Raw genomic sequence first — 12,829 nt, 5'->3', positions numbered from 1 at the left:
ACAAACTGTATGGGTTGCTGTGAGGCTGGCATGGACTGTTGCTGAACTGGCATGGACTGTCCATGCTGCGTAGCTCCTTGTTCATTCTGATCTTGTCTAACTAATCGTGGTCTCTCTTTTGCAATACCTGTAGCTATATTACGTTTCAGGACTGGACAATCATGTACATAATGGCCTAGTTGTTTACAGTAATTGCAGGTTCCTTTTACAGGAACTGCAGAATCACCAGAATGTGTCACACCCTTTTTGTGACCATCTGCTGGTACTGTCTGAGAAACTAGCATTTTCATTTTTGTATCCTTCATGCGTCTATGCTCGTGTTCTTGTTCATCCCTAATTCTATTGTGATGATACTGTAACATTTGTAGCATTTGCGACGGAGTGTTACTTTGCCAGGTACTCTCGAATTTCAATATTCTATTCTTTACTGGGGGCAATGCATTTTCCACCAATTTTGTCACAAATAAATGTGGATATGAGTCACTACTTGTTTTTATACCACTATTTATACCAAAACATTTTTCAAATCGAGCATAATAATCGCTTGTGTCTTCATCTTGCTTTTGTTTGCAGGCTGTGATTGCACCCCAATCTTCCTTTTTTGTAGTTAATAAACGTGGCAGTACCTGTACTAGTAAACCTGGTAACAGTTTAACTTTATCCCCGAGCCCCGAACCTGCAGTTCGGCTCCTTTCTTCCTCTGCTAATGCTGTCCAGTCTATCTTTTGGTCTCCTACTTCCCACTCTTTTTCTTTCAGTTTTTCATAAATGCCAGCAGGCAAAAGCACCTTTAATATCGTCATAATATCAGGAAAGGTGTACTCTCCCATCAGTAACATGTCTTTAATTTCTCGGTGGAAACCCGCTGGGTCTTTGTCATGACTAGGTACTACTTTCTTCATTTCTAATAATTCCATTTTTGATATGGGTGTGTAAACAAATACACGGTGAAACTCATTGTCTTCGCCTTTTATTGGGTGCACTTCTCGTAAAGGATTTTGTCTATCCATATAGTACGGCGTTCTTTCTCTGTGGGGCAGCGAGAGAGAATCCGGACTTACAAAAAGGACATACTGTTTACGTGACACTAATATCTCTTTAATTAGCTTATTACTAGAACCTCTCCATCTGTTTGTGAGTAGTTCCGTTAATATATCAGGTAAAGGACCAGGGTCAGCATGTTGGCACTTATATAATATGAGGAGTTGCTGAATCATATAGATTCCAGCTAAGCGTTGTTCATCTGTACTGAGATTGAGAAACGTGTGTGCTACGGTCTCATCACCGTATTTTTCAGGACTGTCAATCCAGTGAACGGCTGATCTGGCTAATTCTTGCTCATCCATGGAATCGAGGAGGTGGTAACCCCTTCGTTCTCGTAGTATCTTATCTGCGGCTTGAAACGAATGTTCAGGAGACTTCAGATTTATTACAGGCGTCGGATACGTTCTGCTGTTTTTTGGGCATACAGAATGTATTGGATCAGGAAAACATCTAGTATTTTCACAGGATCTTCCTCTGCCTACATAGGCTATGGTCTCTGACTGTCTTGCGGAATTCCCTGATTCGGACACTTCATCTTGCTCAAACTCGTCTGTTCCCAATCTTTGTTCATGAATACGCTCTATTTCTTTACGTATTTTTCGGCACATGGCTATTATACAATTTTGCTTATCGTGTCTCCCTTCTGATATATTCTGACTCCATCTTGTAAGAATAAGCATTGCATTTGGGTCTACCCCCGGACGATCTTGATTTCTGATCATACAGTTTATGAGGAAACGTAACAGTTCCCCCTGTATCTCTACTTTCTGGAATTCCATAGCTCTGTTAATACATCCTGGATCTCGTCCTGTTTGAACAAAATGATATATGTTGTCTAGATGCGTAGTCATCCCTGGTAACCTCGCTAAATACTCTGCGGCTCGCCTGATACGTAATGATGCCAGGACCATTTCGTCCTCTTTACCAACCACCGGGTCATATCTACAATTTACAAGGAGTTCCTTAAGCGTACGTTCACTTACGAATTTAGGTGTACGTGAATGTGCTGACTCTTGAAAGACAAGTTTATTTATTCTAGGTGGTGTAAAAGTACTGCTAGCACCTCCCGTGGCCCTATCTGGGGCGTCGGGTGTGAATGGGTTCGTTGAACGTGACACAGCAACTATGGGTGTCGATACCTCTGTAGAGTCGACTGCGGAGACAGATGCGGAAACAGATGTGCTTGCCGACGCTTGTGTCGGAACTTGCTGTTGCACGGGGACAGATACCCGATCCTGACGTTGAACCCCTCTGCCAGATGGTCTATGTGGTGCGGCGTTAGCATACTCGGGAGCTGCGTCATCTAGATATGAGGAAAGAAAAACATCTTCTGCGGTTCTGGGAAGCCCCTTCGGATGTACCTTAATTGGAAATAATGGGGGTGGCAAGTCTTTTGGTATCTCTGGAGCAGCCTTAGGTAATCCTTCGGCTAGTAGGGGATACATACCATTCATAAGAGCATTTCTTTGTCTATTTACTTGTTCTGATCTCACTCGGATACCTTCCTCAATTAATAGATTTTCTTGAACTTTATTTGAACTTTCTTTACTCCTCTCTTCTTGTCTACGTGCTTTTTCTGTTCGTCTATGAGATTCTTTACGCCATAACTCAACAGCGTCTTTCTGTGACTGTCTGACCTTTCTTTTCCATAACTCTTCCTCCACTTTCATGATGCACTCTGCATCCCAGGTTCCCGCTATGGGCCACCTTTGACTTTCCGGTAATCCCTTGGTATAATCTACCCATAGATCAAGAAACAATATGGCATCTAAGCCATGTTTATGGTACATAAAATGCCCTGGAGTGTCCCTAGGAGGAATAGGAACTGCTTCTTCAAGCACCCCTTTTCTGGTAGTAATCTGTCTTAACTTCGAGAAAAGCGGCATATTGACAACTGATCTGATACTTACTCTTGAACTTACTTAATACGAAAAACACAATAAATGAACAGTGAACAATGAACAGTCATTCATACTACAATACTTTGAACACTTTAAACATTAAACATTAAACATTGTAACAATGATCGACAATGATGACAGTCTGCCTAACTAATCACCACGCTGAATTCTTGACAATAACTGAATTCTTCGGAATACTTGATATACTGCTAAACAGTACATATACACTGCTAAACAGTGCAGACCGGATTTGTGTACCCAAATCCGTCTTGACCGGCACAACCTATGTGCGCGTCAACACGCCTCCCCGGCGATGGTACTCACCGAGTAGCTCCTTGAAACGGAAGGCCTCAGAGAATGGACAGGACTCGATGACTGCGGACAGCGGACCCTCGGGACATCGGGATTTCGGAAAACCTGGTGGGCCTCTGTATACCTCGGATCTTGCTCTCTCAGCTAGGCTCTGGTCGGGATACTTCGCACTTCTCACCGCCTCGTCTGGGTTGATCGCAGCCTCAGTCGCCCCCGCTTGACCGGAGGGAGCTTACAGGAAATCCTGCTGGTACGCGTTTATGGTCCGTCCAGTTGTGGCAGGAGACCGGGCCTGCAACGCACCGCCGGCGCGTGAGATGAGAAAGTGTCCCTATTCGGGCGCCATTATGTGGTAAATAAAATACCGGACTGAATTTCATACGGAATCCTAAAATAAAGTAAAATAGCTCAAAATAACAAGAGGCAGAATCCGTGGTATAAGAGGTTTTCTAAATGGGCTTTATTCCATTCAAAATGGCCGACTCGAGTCGCGGCCTTCAGGTTCCGTCACCACGAGGGTTCAGGAAGTGAAGTACAATAATTTATTGACAGACATGTATTTTTATAATAAGTGCATTACAATGAAACGAATGTAGAAGGCGTAACATTTGATAAGAAGAAATGACGTGACAGTGACATAATCGAAACTAGGCGTAATAAGGAATAAAAGAAACATGATTGGTTTGCATTATCAGACATAGGTGGATCTATAAGATAATACTTGGCATAGATGCGCGCGCAGCAGCATGACGTGTAATTGACGTGCAACTAGGGGGTGAAGGGGACTTGACATTTAGCTCTACATGTGGAGACGAGAAGTCTGGGGGGTCAAGTCAACCTAATCCCAAATCATATCTACCATCCTATGTTTGGAGAACTATGTTATCCACAAGGAAGGACTCTCGGACAGAATCTATTCTATACTAACTGTGTGTGCGTGTACAAGCGTCTAAGTGTCTATATGAGATGCGAGGGGCAGAAAACTTTCCATGGCAGCAGGGCTATGAATCACTTGCAGGAGGACGGAAAGGCTGAGTCCTTGCTTGTGAGCTAAAGGAAATGTTTACCTAAATCACTTGACAGGAATGCATCGGCTGAAGAGCAAAATAGATAATTCGAAGGTGAAATACAACTTCTTGGCAGGCAGGCGAAAACTGGCCGAGGCAGACATTGTTAGCTGCACAGGGAGTAGGACAAAGTTCATGGATACAGATGTGAGCTCAAGCTGAAGCTGTCAGAGACAGAGAGCAGGGAAAGGCTTTGAGGACAGAATCGGGCCTACTTGCCTGAACTGTAAAAATGGAGTAACTTAGCCATATAAAGTCGGTGGCCTTTCATACTTAGGAATCGAATATCCAGCCCATTGATGGCGGATCTGACAGAGAACATGTCGACGGAAGACACACATATGTTTGCGTCTTAGAAACTGGAACTGGAGGGAACATACATGTACTTGTAACATGCATATAGAACCGTTGGGGTCCAAGATAGGGGACATAACTGATCAGGAAAATCCACATTTCCACAGTGGCGTGGTGCTGTTCCCCCTCGCCAAGCCGCACGAGGTCCCCTGCACCTCGGGGCTCCTCCATTTTGGATTGTACGTGACTCTGCGCACCAGCCTACGTGACCCCGCTCAACCCGGCCTCGGCCCCCAGCAAGCCCCGACATCAAGGCACCAACAACTGGCCAGGGGGTACCACGTGAACACTTCCCCACTCCCGGCGGAGGGCAGTATCGATGGGACCCCCAACCGTCCTCCCACACCTAGGTGCGATCGCCCCACAGTTCTCCTGGGCCTGGCGCCTCTCCTGCTGAGCGTCTGGCCGCTCCCGACCCGGCCTCTCCGCCCCCCCGGGCGCAAGGGTCCGGACATCAAAGGGCTCCAGACCTATATCTGGGGCGACCCTGCAACAGGACAGCAGTTGTATCCCGGAATCAAGAGCCCTGCTGATCGGATCACGGCTGACCCTACGGAGAAAGACTCATCCTGGAACCACGCTCTGAGCCCTGCTGACTACGTCGCGGCTCCACCGTGCTTAAAGACCTTCACGAACCTTTGGGGCCCTGCTGACGCTGTCGCGGCCCGACCTTGTTGAACTTACCATCAGAACCCAGCTGACCTCGTCGCGGCTCGACCGAAGCGGACCTATCACCGGAGCCCTGCTGACTGTGTCGCGGCTCGACCCAAGCGGAACTACCACCCGAGCCCTGCAGACACCGTCGCGGCTCTCCACGTCCGAGCTGCTTTGAGACCAGCACCTGCCGCTCCGATCCCCGGAGCCACCTTCGGCCTAACTCAAGGTCTGGCGCAGAGCTTCCCCGTACCAGGCTGGTACTAAGACTGTCCCGCTACCCTGTCCCTACAAAGACATTGAGACTCTTTCTGGATCTCTCGATCCCCCTGTAAATATTTCGAATATACTACTATTTGATAAAGTACCTAGATAAGCAACTGATACGGAGTCCTGTGTGGTGGTGTTACTGGGCCTAGTACGATCATAGGAGAAAGACCTCTCCTAGGAGGCTTCTCAGCGGCGCTCGGCTATAACTTTGCGGTAGGAAGGTGCCCCGGAGTGGCCCCCCTGACCCCCCCGGTGGTCCTCCCTCCAACAAATGTGATCCCATTTTGATTTTGCAGTTTCTTCAGTATTGTTTTTTATTGCTTGTCTCCATCAACGCTAGAGGTTCAGCGGGCTGAAATCATAGCTTACAGGAACACCTGGGCAGGGTTAGAGAGTGCTGAGTTCTTTACCTTTTTTCTTCTAAAGAGCCTTCTCTTGGTATGTCCACAGTGTGTGGGGGACCTCCTTATTGGGAAGGGTTCTCGGCCTTACAATCTGATCTTCCAAGCCTTTGGACCAGATTAATGTGCAATTGTTCTTTCAAGACTTTTTTCTAGTGGCCATCAGCCAGAAGAATTGGTGAGTTTGGGTTTCTAGAGAGTCAATCACCATATATTCAAGTTTTCTGACTGAATCTTTCTTAATTCAGGCCCAGAGTTTCTTACTAAATCAACTAAAATGTTTCACAGGAGAGCTGATGCAGTTCAACAATTGTTTCGCCTTAAATCAGTCTCTTCCAGAAGATAGTGTCTACATTCACCAGAAGTATGCAAAGCTATTTATTTTGTCTGTATATCTAACTTAGTTACTTCATTACTGTGAAAATCTGTTCATTACTTTTGGTACATCTCTCCAGGACTTGCAACCCTCTGCTACTACCTTATGTAAGTGGAAAAAGACCACAATTTATTTAGCCTGTTCAGTTCCAAAAAAGGATTCACCTGCCGTACGTCAGGACAGGTCAACTAAAGGTATGTTGAGCAGAGGTTGAAAGTGTACCCTCTCTGATATGTTCTTGTTTGACTGCCAATTAGAAAACTCCCTCTACATTTGTAATGCACTATCAGCTGGATGTCAAGTCTGTCTATTTCTTCTGCTGTTCAAGGTTGTTGGCAGATTGAACTGCTCTACAAAACTGCACTAGGTTTTGGTTTCTGCCTTAGTGTTTCAGATTTTTCTCTGGGATTGCAAGTTCTGAAGATGCTCAAAGGGCTTGAGTATGCCTTCAAGTGTGAGGACATGGACGAGGAAGCAAAATGAAGAGATAATAGCCAGATTACTATATGTTAAATACTCCGATTGTCACTTCCTCGCCCCAGTCCTTATGTCCAACCACCCTTCTGGTCGCAGCTTTGGTGAGGCGTGGTGTACAGTATGCAGGAGATGTGCACCCTTTATGGGAATGAAAGGGTATGAATCTAAAAGAAATGTACTAGGGAAACTTTCAATCAAGAAGTCGTAGTGTCCTCAAGTTTCAGACCTGGGTTCAGGAAGCAGCAATCAGAATAATTTGATTGCCAAAAAGTAGTCTGATCATTTACTGGCAACTTTTTTTCATGCATCATGAGTTTTCCAACTGGGCTTCATTTTTGTTTGTTTGTCTGGTTCGGTCACATTTTGCATATTTCTTGGCTGCCCAGAATTCACAGAGGTCCTTTGCAATACCATTTGGAACTTCCATTGGCTGATGTGGACCTAATGTCTACATTTCATGACATTTTTCACTTCATCTGGTTGCCTAGACATTGTTGTGGCTCTACATGGCCACAGTTTGCACTTTCCTCATATAATATAGAGGTTTTTGTATGACCTAATTTTGCACTTCCCTTGGTTGTGACAGCCTTATTTGTGTGGATTTCATTCGAGGATCTATTTGTGTAAATCACATATTTGATACATAATCCTTCTACTGTGAACTCAGGGGTCGAGGGGGGAGGGATATTGGAATAAATTTGTTTTTTTGTGTTGACGTTATCTTGGTAAATTGTACCGCATGTATCTTGTAAAAAAAAGTTACAAACACTCATTCGAGTTTGCATGCCTCGTCATCTGGTTGCTTTTCATCTATTTTATGCTTTTGGTTCTGTAGAGGAATTCTTTCGGGTGAATCTAGGCCTATCTGGATATACCGGATTGCTGATATTTTATAATTGTGTAATTGTGAGTGTTAATTTTAAATTTCTATGCTAGTCCACTCACAGAAGGTTAAAATGAGTTTGGGGGGTTTTAGGGCCCTATTAACCTCTCTAGTCAACATGTTTCTGTCTATATCAGTGGAGTGGTGTGGCTCACTGGTTAGAGGCAGCAAACCCGGAAGCAGAGGACGGCCCGGGACCAGGGTTCAATTCCCGACGCGGCAGGGTCGTGGACCAGGGCCAGCGGACTCGAGAATTCTCGCTTGGGTGCCTACTCTAACCAGGGATCACACTCGGCAACTCTGGGCATTAGCTTGCCTCATCTCCACCACAGCCCCCCACATTCGCTGGGGATGCCTGGTTTCACCTTGGAGATACCCTGGAGGGACCATCTCACAGGAATAGCCAGGACGGGTTCCCCAGTGGTCTACAGCGCCACGATGCCTCAGGGCAGCAGTGCGCTTTACAAGACACATACATTTACATTTATATCAGTTGCCATACTGCTCAAAGGCTTTCATCAAGAGTGGGATTCTGCAATGATTTTATCTTTCCTGTGTATTACCGCGGCACCTAATCCACAAAGTAGGGAACCTGATCTGTGTGCTTCTGGAATACTGTTTTAATCTGTACAATAAAGTGACAACAACAGAACTGAGTTAAGAACAAACAATTGTGAGATTTTGTCTAAACATTACTTCAACTGGGAACTAGTGCTTATTACTTAAAATTACCAAGTTTCTAACTTTTTGCTGATAACTTATGGTCATGCCCTCTGCACACACGAGTTAAAAATATACTCATGGAGCGTCTGTCAAGGTGATGGTTGATTTGTCGCGATGTAAAGTGTTCACCTATGTGAACTTCATACTTTATGTCTTAGAGAAATAGTTTTCACTAGTAAGTTTTTCTACCAAAAGCAGATCTACAAATATGATATTCCATTACATTTTTCAGACTCTTCTCGTCCTGTCACAGAGATGTGTGTTATTTGTGATTTAGTCAAAAGCCCATGCTATCTGGAGACAATATTCCAGCCATGGTTTACAATGTTTTTTCAACTGTGCACCGACCATGCATCAACAGATACTAAAAATGCTAATGAAAAGAAATGGGGTTATGAATGAAAGGTGTGTATTTTTGAAAAGTACTCATAAGTTTAGGTTTAAGGACAAGGATAATTTGTATCAAAACCAAAGGGGGGATACTGTTCCTATAGCAAGGTGCAAATAGTCACCATTGCATCAAGGTGCAAAAAGTCACCTATTGATTAAAAAGGAAAATTGAAAGAAGAAAAGGGAAAGGGAAAGAAATCCTAGGTGAGAGGGACCCACCAGTGAAGTGAAAGGACACATGTAGTCCTCTGTTGCCCTCACACACCCCAAGGAGTGTCATGCTTCATCATCGGGCGTTTGCTCCTCGTGGGGCCGGCGCTGCAATTCCCCACGGGTCCCCCGAAGGGTCTCTTTGTCGGAGATCTTTTAGGACTGCCGGATGGTGCATTCGGGTGGGTGGGGTGGGGGTCTAATGAGGGTCAATGTAGTGCGTGCATAGTGATGAGTCGGTGTGTAAAGGGTAAACGTGCAGCAATTGTTGGGATTGTATATCCTTCACAGACTAGACTACTGTGTAAAATCTTGCCCCTGCAGCGCATTATGCCTGGGTGTGAGCAAGGTCGTAGGTCAACATGTTTCGCGCCTTTGTTGCCTTAGTGGTCGTTGGCGCTTCCTCAGGACCAAAACTGTAAGGTGCACGTGAAATAGTTAAAATGCCCTCTAAATAAGACAGGGCGGGCAGTGAGCCTGTGTACCTATGAACTGGCTGCATCTGCATGATGTATACGGCTCCTGATCGATGCCTATGAACTGGCTGCATCTGCATGATGTATACGGCTCCTGATCGATGCCTATGAACTGGCTGCATCTGCATGATGTATACGGCTCCTGATCGATGCCTATGAACTGGCTGCATCTGCATGATGTATACGGCTCCTGATCGATGCCTATGAACTGGCTGCATCTGCATGATGTATACGGCTCCTGATCGATGCCCATGACCCGCGCTTGAACCGCCACTTTCATGCAGGCTCGGTCGTTGGTCTCACTGGCCAGTACCATCTCCTCCTTCAGAACCCCCTCTTTGTGGGCAGTGTACTCGCATGTGACCCGGTACCCTTCAGGCACTGGTGTGATGCAGTTCACCTTGAGGTGCATATTAGCTATAGGCACAGCACATATATCCTTCCCCAATCTCTGTACAGGAGGTAGAATGAATGTGATTTCATATTTGTGCAAAATCTTCAAAAACCCCACCTTCACCAAGAAGTTTCCATCATCGTCCTGAGTGACCATGACAACCGAGTCATGGAGCTTCTCTTCGAAGTGGACGTGGTTATGGGCTTCATCAGTGTGTGCTGAAGCAAAGCGCACCCCGCTCATTTTATGCTTTGTGTCCTTCTTGGCGGTAGCCATGGCTCGTCCCTCCGCAGCTGCACCTCCACACCTCCACCGTCGAGAGCCGAGAGTCAGCAGCGCCGCATCTCCCCGCCGAGGAGGGCGCCTGTCTTGCTTCGAAGTACTGTTATCCAATATTTTACCCTCTGAGGGTCGCACCACTCGCCCGTGCTCTCAGGTGGGCTTGCTGGCAGCCTACTCCTGCTGGCTGCAGACACCGGCGCGCGAACTGTGCCCTTGCCCCCGACGATCCCAGGAACCGCCGCGCGACCCACAACAAGAAGGCACACGAGCAACTGGTAGCCAGGATAATTTGTGTCACTATGAATTCAGGGTTAACTATAATGCTAGGTGATACTGAGTATTGTTTTTCAAAAAGTGTTTTTGTAGCATACAAGCCAAATATATAGAGAAATTCAGTAGATAATAGCATTTAGCCTACTATTTTACGTTCCAATATTTCTCTTATTTAAAACAGCCCAAAAAAGAAACTTGCAATTAGGTAAATATTTGGGATGTGAATGGCTGCGGTATTTGGGCTCGGGTTAGCCGGCATCTAAAAAAAATCTCTCAACTGCAGACATTTTTGAAAATTGGGTATGTTCTGTGTGATGTGGCTTGCACAGATGTCACCACTTTTTTTTAACCCAGAATATTCTGCAGACTTCAGAATTTGTTTCTAACAGCAGAATTTGCTCACATTTATCAGATGGAAAGGTATGGAATTTATAGAGACCTTTTGTAATGGACAAGATCAAGCCAAAACTGTGATACAGTGAACTCAATGTTATGAAATAAAATATCAATGTGGTCTTCACATGGTCACGGTTTGACCCAATTCATGCCCACTGCAATCATCTCACCCACAGGAGAAACAAGGGAATGTTGTGTGGTGGGACCTATACTGTCCACCGAAAGTTCAGGAGTTTTAGGTTACTTTGAAATTACAGTGCAGTCTGGGTGACAAACCATGGTGAGATTCACACAAGCAACATTACCCTGGATTAATGGCTCTCTAGTTTAAAAAAAATGTTTGGGGTTGGTAGGTATCCCTGAGTGTTGGCCGACCTTGGGCTGAAATATTGCAGGTATATTTGTTTCCTCAATCAAAAATGTATTATTTTACTTATAGTATGGATCCAAGCTCAAACCCACCGAGCATCCAAGTCTCATACCCTCAAACTTAGGAAACCCAGGAGAAAACAGAATCAGGTCAAGCATTGGCAAGGATATATGTTCCTGTGTCACATTGTGTGTTTTTTTAAGAAAAATGCTAAAATCTGGCAAAGGTCATATCCAGCACATTCTCCAGGCCAGCCAATCAGGGCGAGGGAGGTCTAGTACCCAGCACCATAAACCTTAGGATGTGTAGATGTTCAAAACCTAGTCAATACTTGTGACCGAAATACACCCAAAACTAACACTTCCTTTAGTTGCTTTAACATTTTTCAAAGTGCACCCCACACAATTTATTGCCCAAAACCAGAGAAAATCCATATATGTCTGATACTACGACACTAAGGAGAGTGAGGGAACACAGATGTGGCTCAAGCATTTGCAGGGATATGTTCCTGTTTGAGGGACACAGGAGAGGATGAATATGTTTTTTAAAACAAATCCTGAAAATAAAAGCCATGGGATTTTCATTGCATTCTCCCAAACAATCAGTGAAGGCAAGGGAAGTCTGTCTTGCATTCCTTAGGTAGAAAATAATTAGAAAATAGGTATTTTTATGCTTGCTGTATGGTACTGAGTTTGAAATGAGTGATCAGACTCTTTCGAAGTTGTATTTTAGTTTGTTTTCCTGCATCTTGAACTTTTCCTTGCATATGCTTGTTTAAAGTTCCTCCCATGTTTTATCATTCTTTTTAATTTTCATTTAAAAGGAGGGGGATATGTAATATCCTGATTGTATTAGTATATGTTTCCCAAACAAGCTGTCTCCCTGCTGCTCAGCCAGAGGGAGAGTTGCCATTGGAATGTTGGTGTGTCTGTGATGCATGGAATGCCTGGGTGCATGTGTGGATGAGTGGTGACAGTTGGAGATGGGCTGAGCAGCGGGCAAGCTGCTCCTGGTGGGGCTGGTGTATGAGCTGAAGAGGCTGAAGTGTAAGGATTACCAGGCTGTTGGACAGATGTACATATTTACCATCTTGCAACCAAGAAGTTAATAAAGTTATTAAAAAAAGACAACTGGGCTATGTCTGCTAAGGCACAACACTTTTGATATCCTAATACCACTCAGTACAATAAAACAGGACAAAGGAAAACAGACACCTTGGAGAAATACATAACTAAAAGAGATAAAACAGAGAAAGCTGTAACACACCTGGCTAAAAACAAAGAGCAATCAAGACAAACTTCACCTACAGAAACTTAACAGATTATACAAGTCAGCTATCAATAAAGCTAAAATAAAGGTACTGTTCAGACAGAATTCAAAATGCTAAATGTGCAAATAAAGACTTTTACAAACTTCTCACAGAATTTTGTAAATCTAAATGGATAGAAAGAACTCATCCAATCTCTCAAGAATTCATGGACAAACTGGCAAATCAGGCAAATCATTACACAACCAAAGCAGACACATTGGACTCCTATTTAAAACAAAGGAAAACCACCACCAACAACCCATTTCC

At 44.7% G+C, this 12,829-nt stretch overlaps 1 pseudogene; it reads right to left on the bottom strand.

The window, feature by feature from the left end:
- Positions 1 to 9,512: 9,512 nt before the first annotated feature.
- On the bottom strand, positions 9,513 to 10,488 carry LOC146860622 (adipose-secreted signaling protein pseudogene; annotated as a pseudogene).
- Positions 10,489 to 12,829: the final 2,341 nt, after the last annotated feature.

The sequence above is a fragment of the Triturus cristatus genome, chromosome 3_1 (assembly GCF_964204655.1).
Source record: "Triturus cristatus chromosome 3_1, aTriCri1.1, whole genome shotgun sequence".
NCBI lineage: Eukaryota > Metazoa > Chordata > Amphibia > Caudata > Salamandridae > Triturus > Triturus cristatus.
The sequence above is the reverse complement of the archived record's forward strand: the minus strand, read 5'-3'. Positions and strand labels throughout refer to the sequence as shown.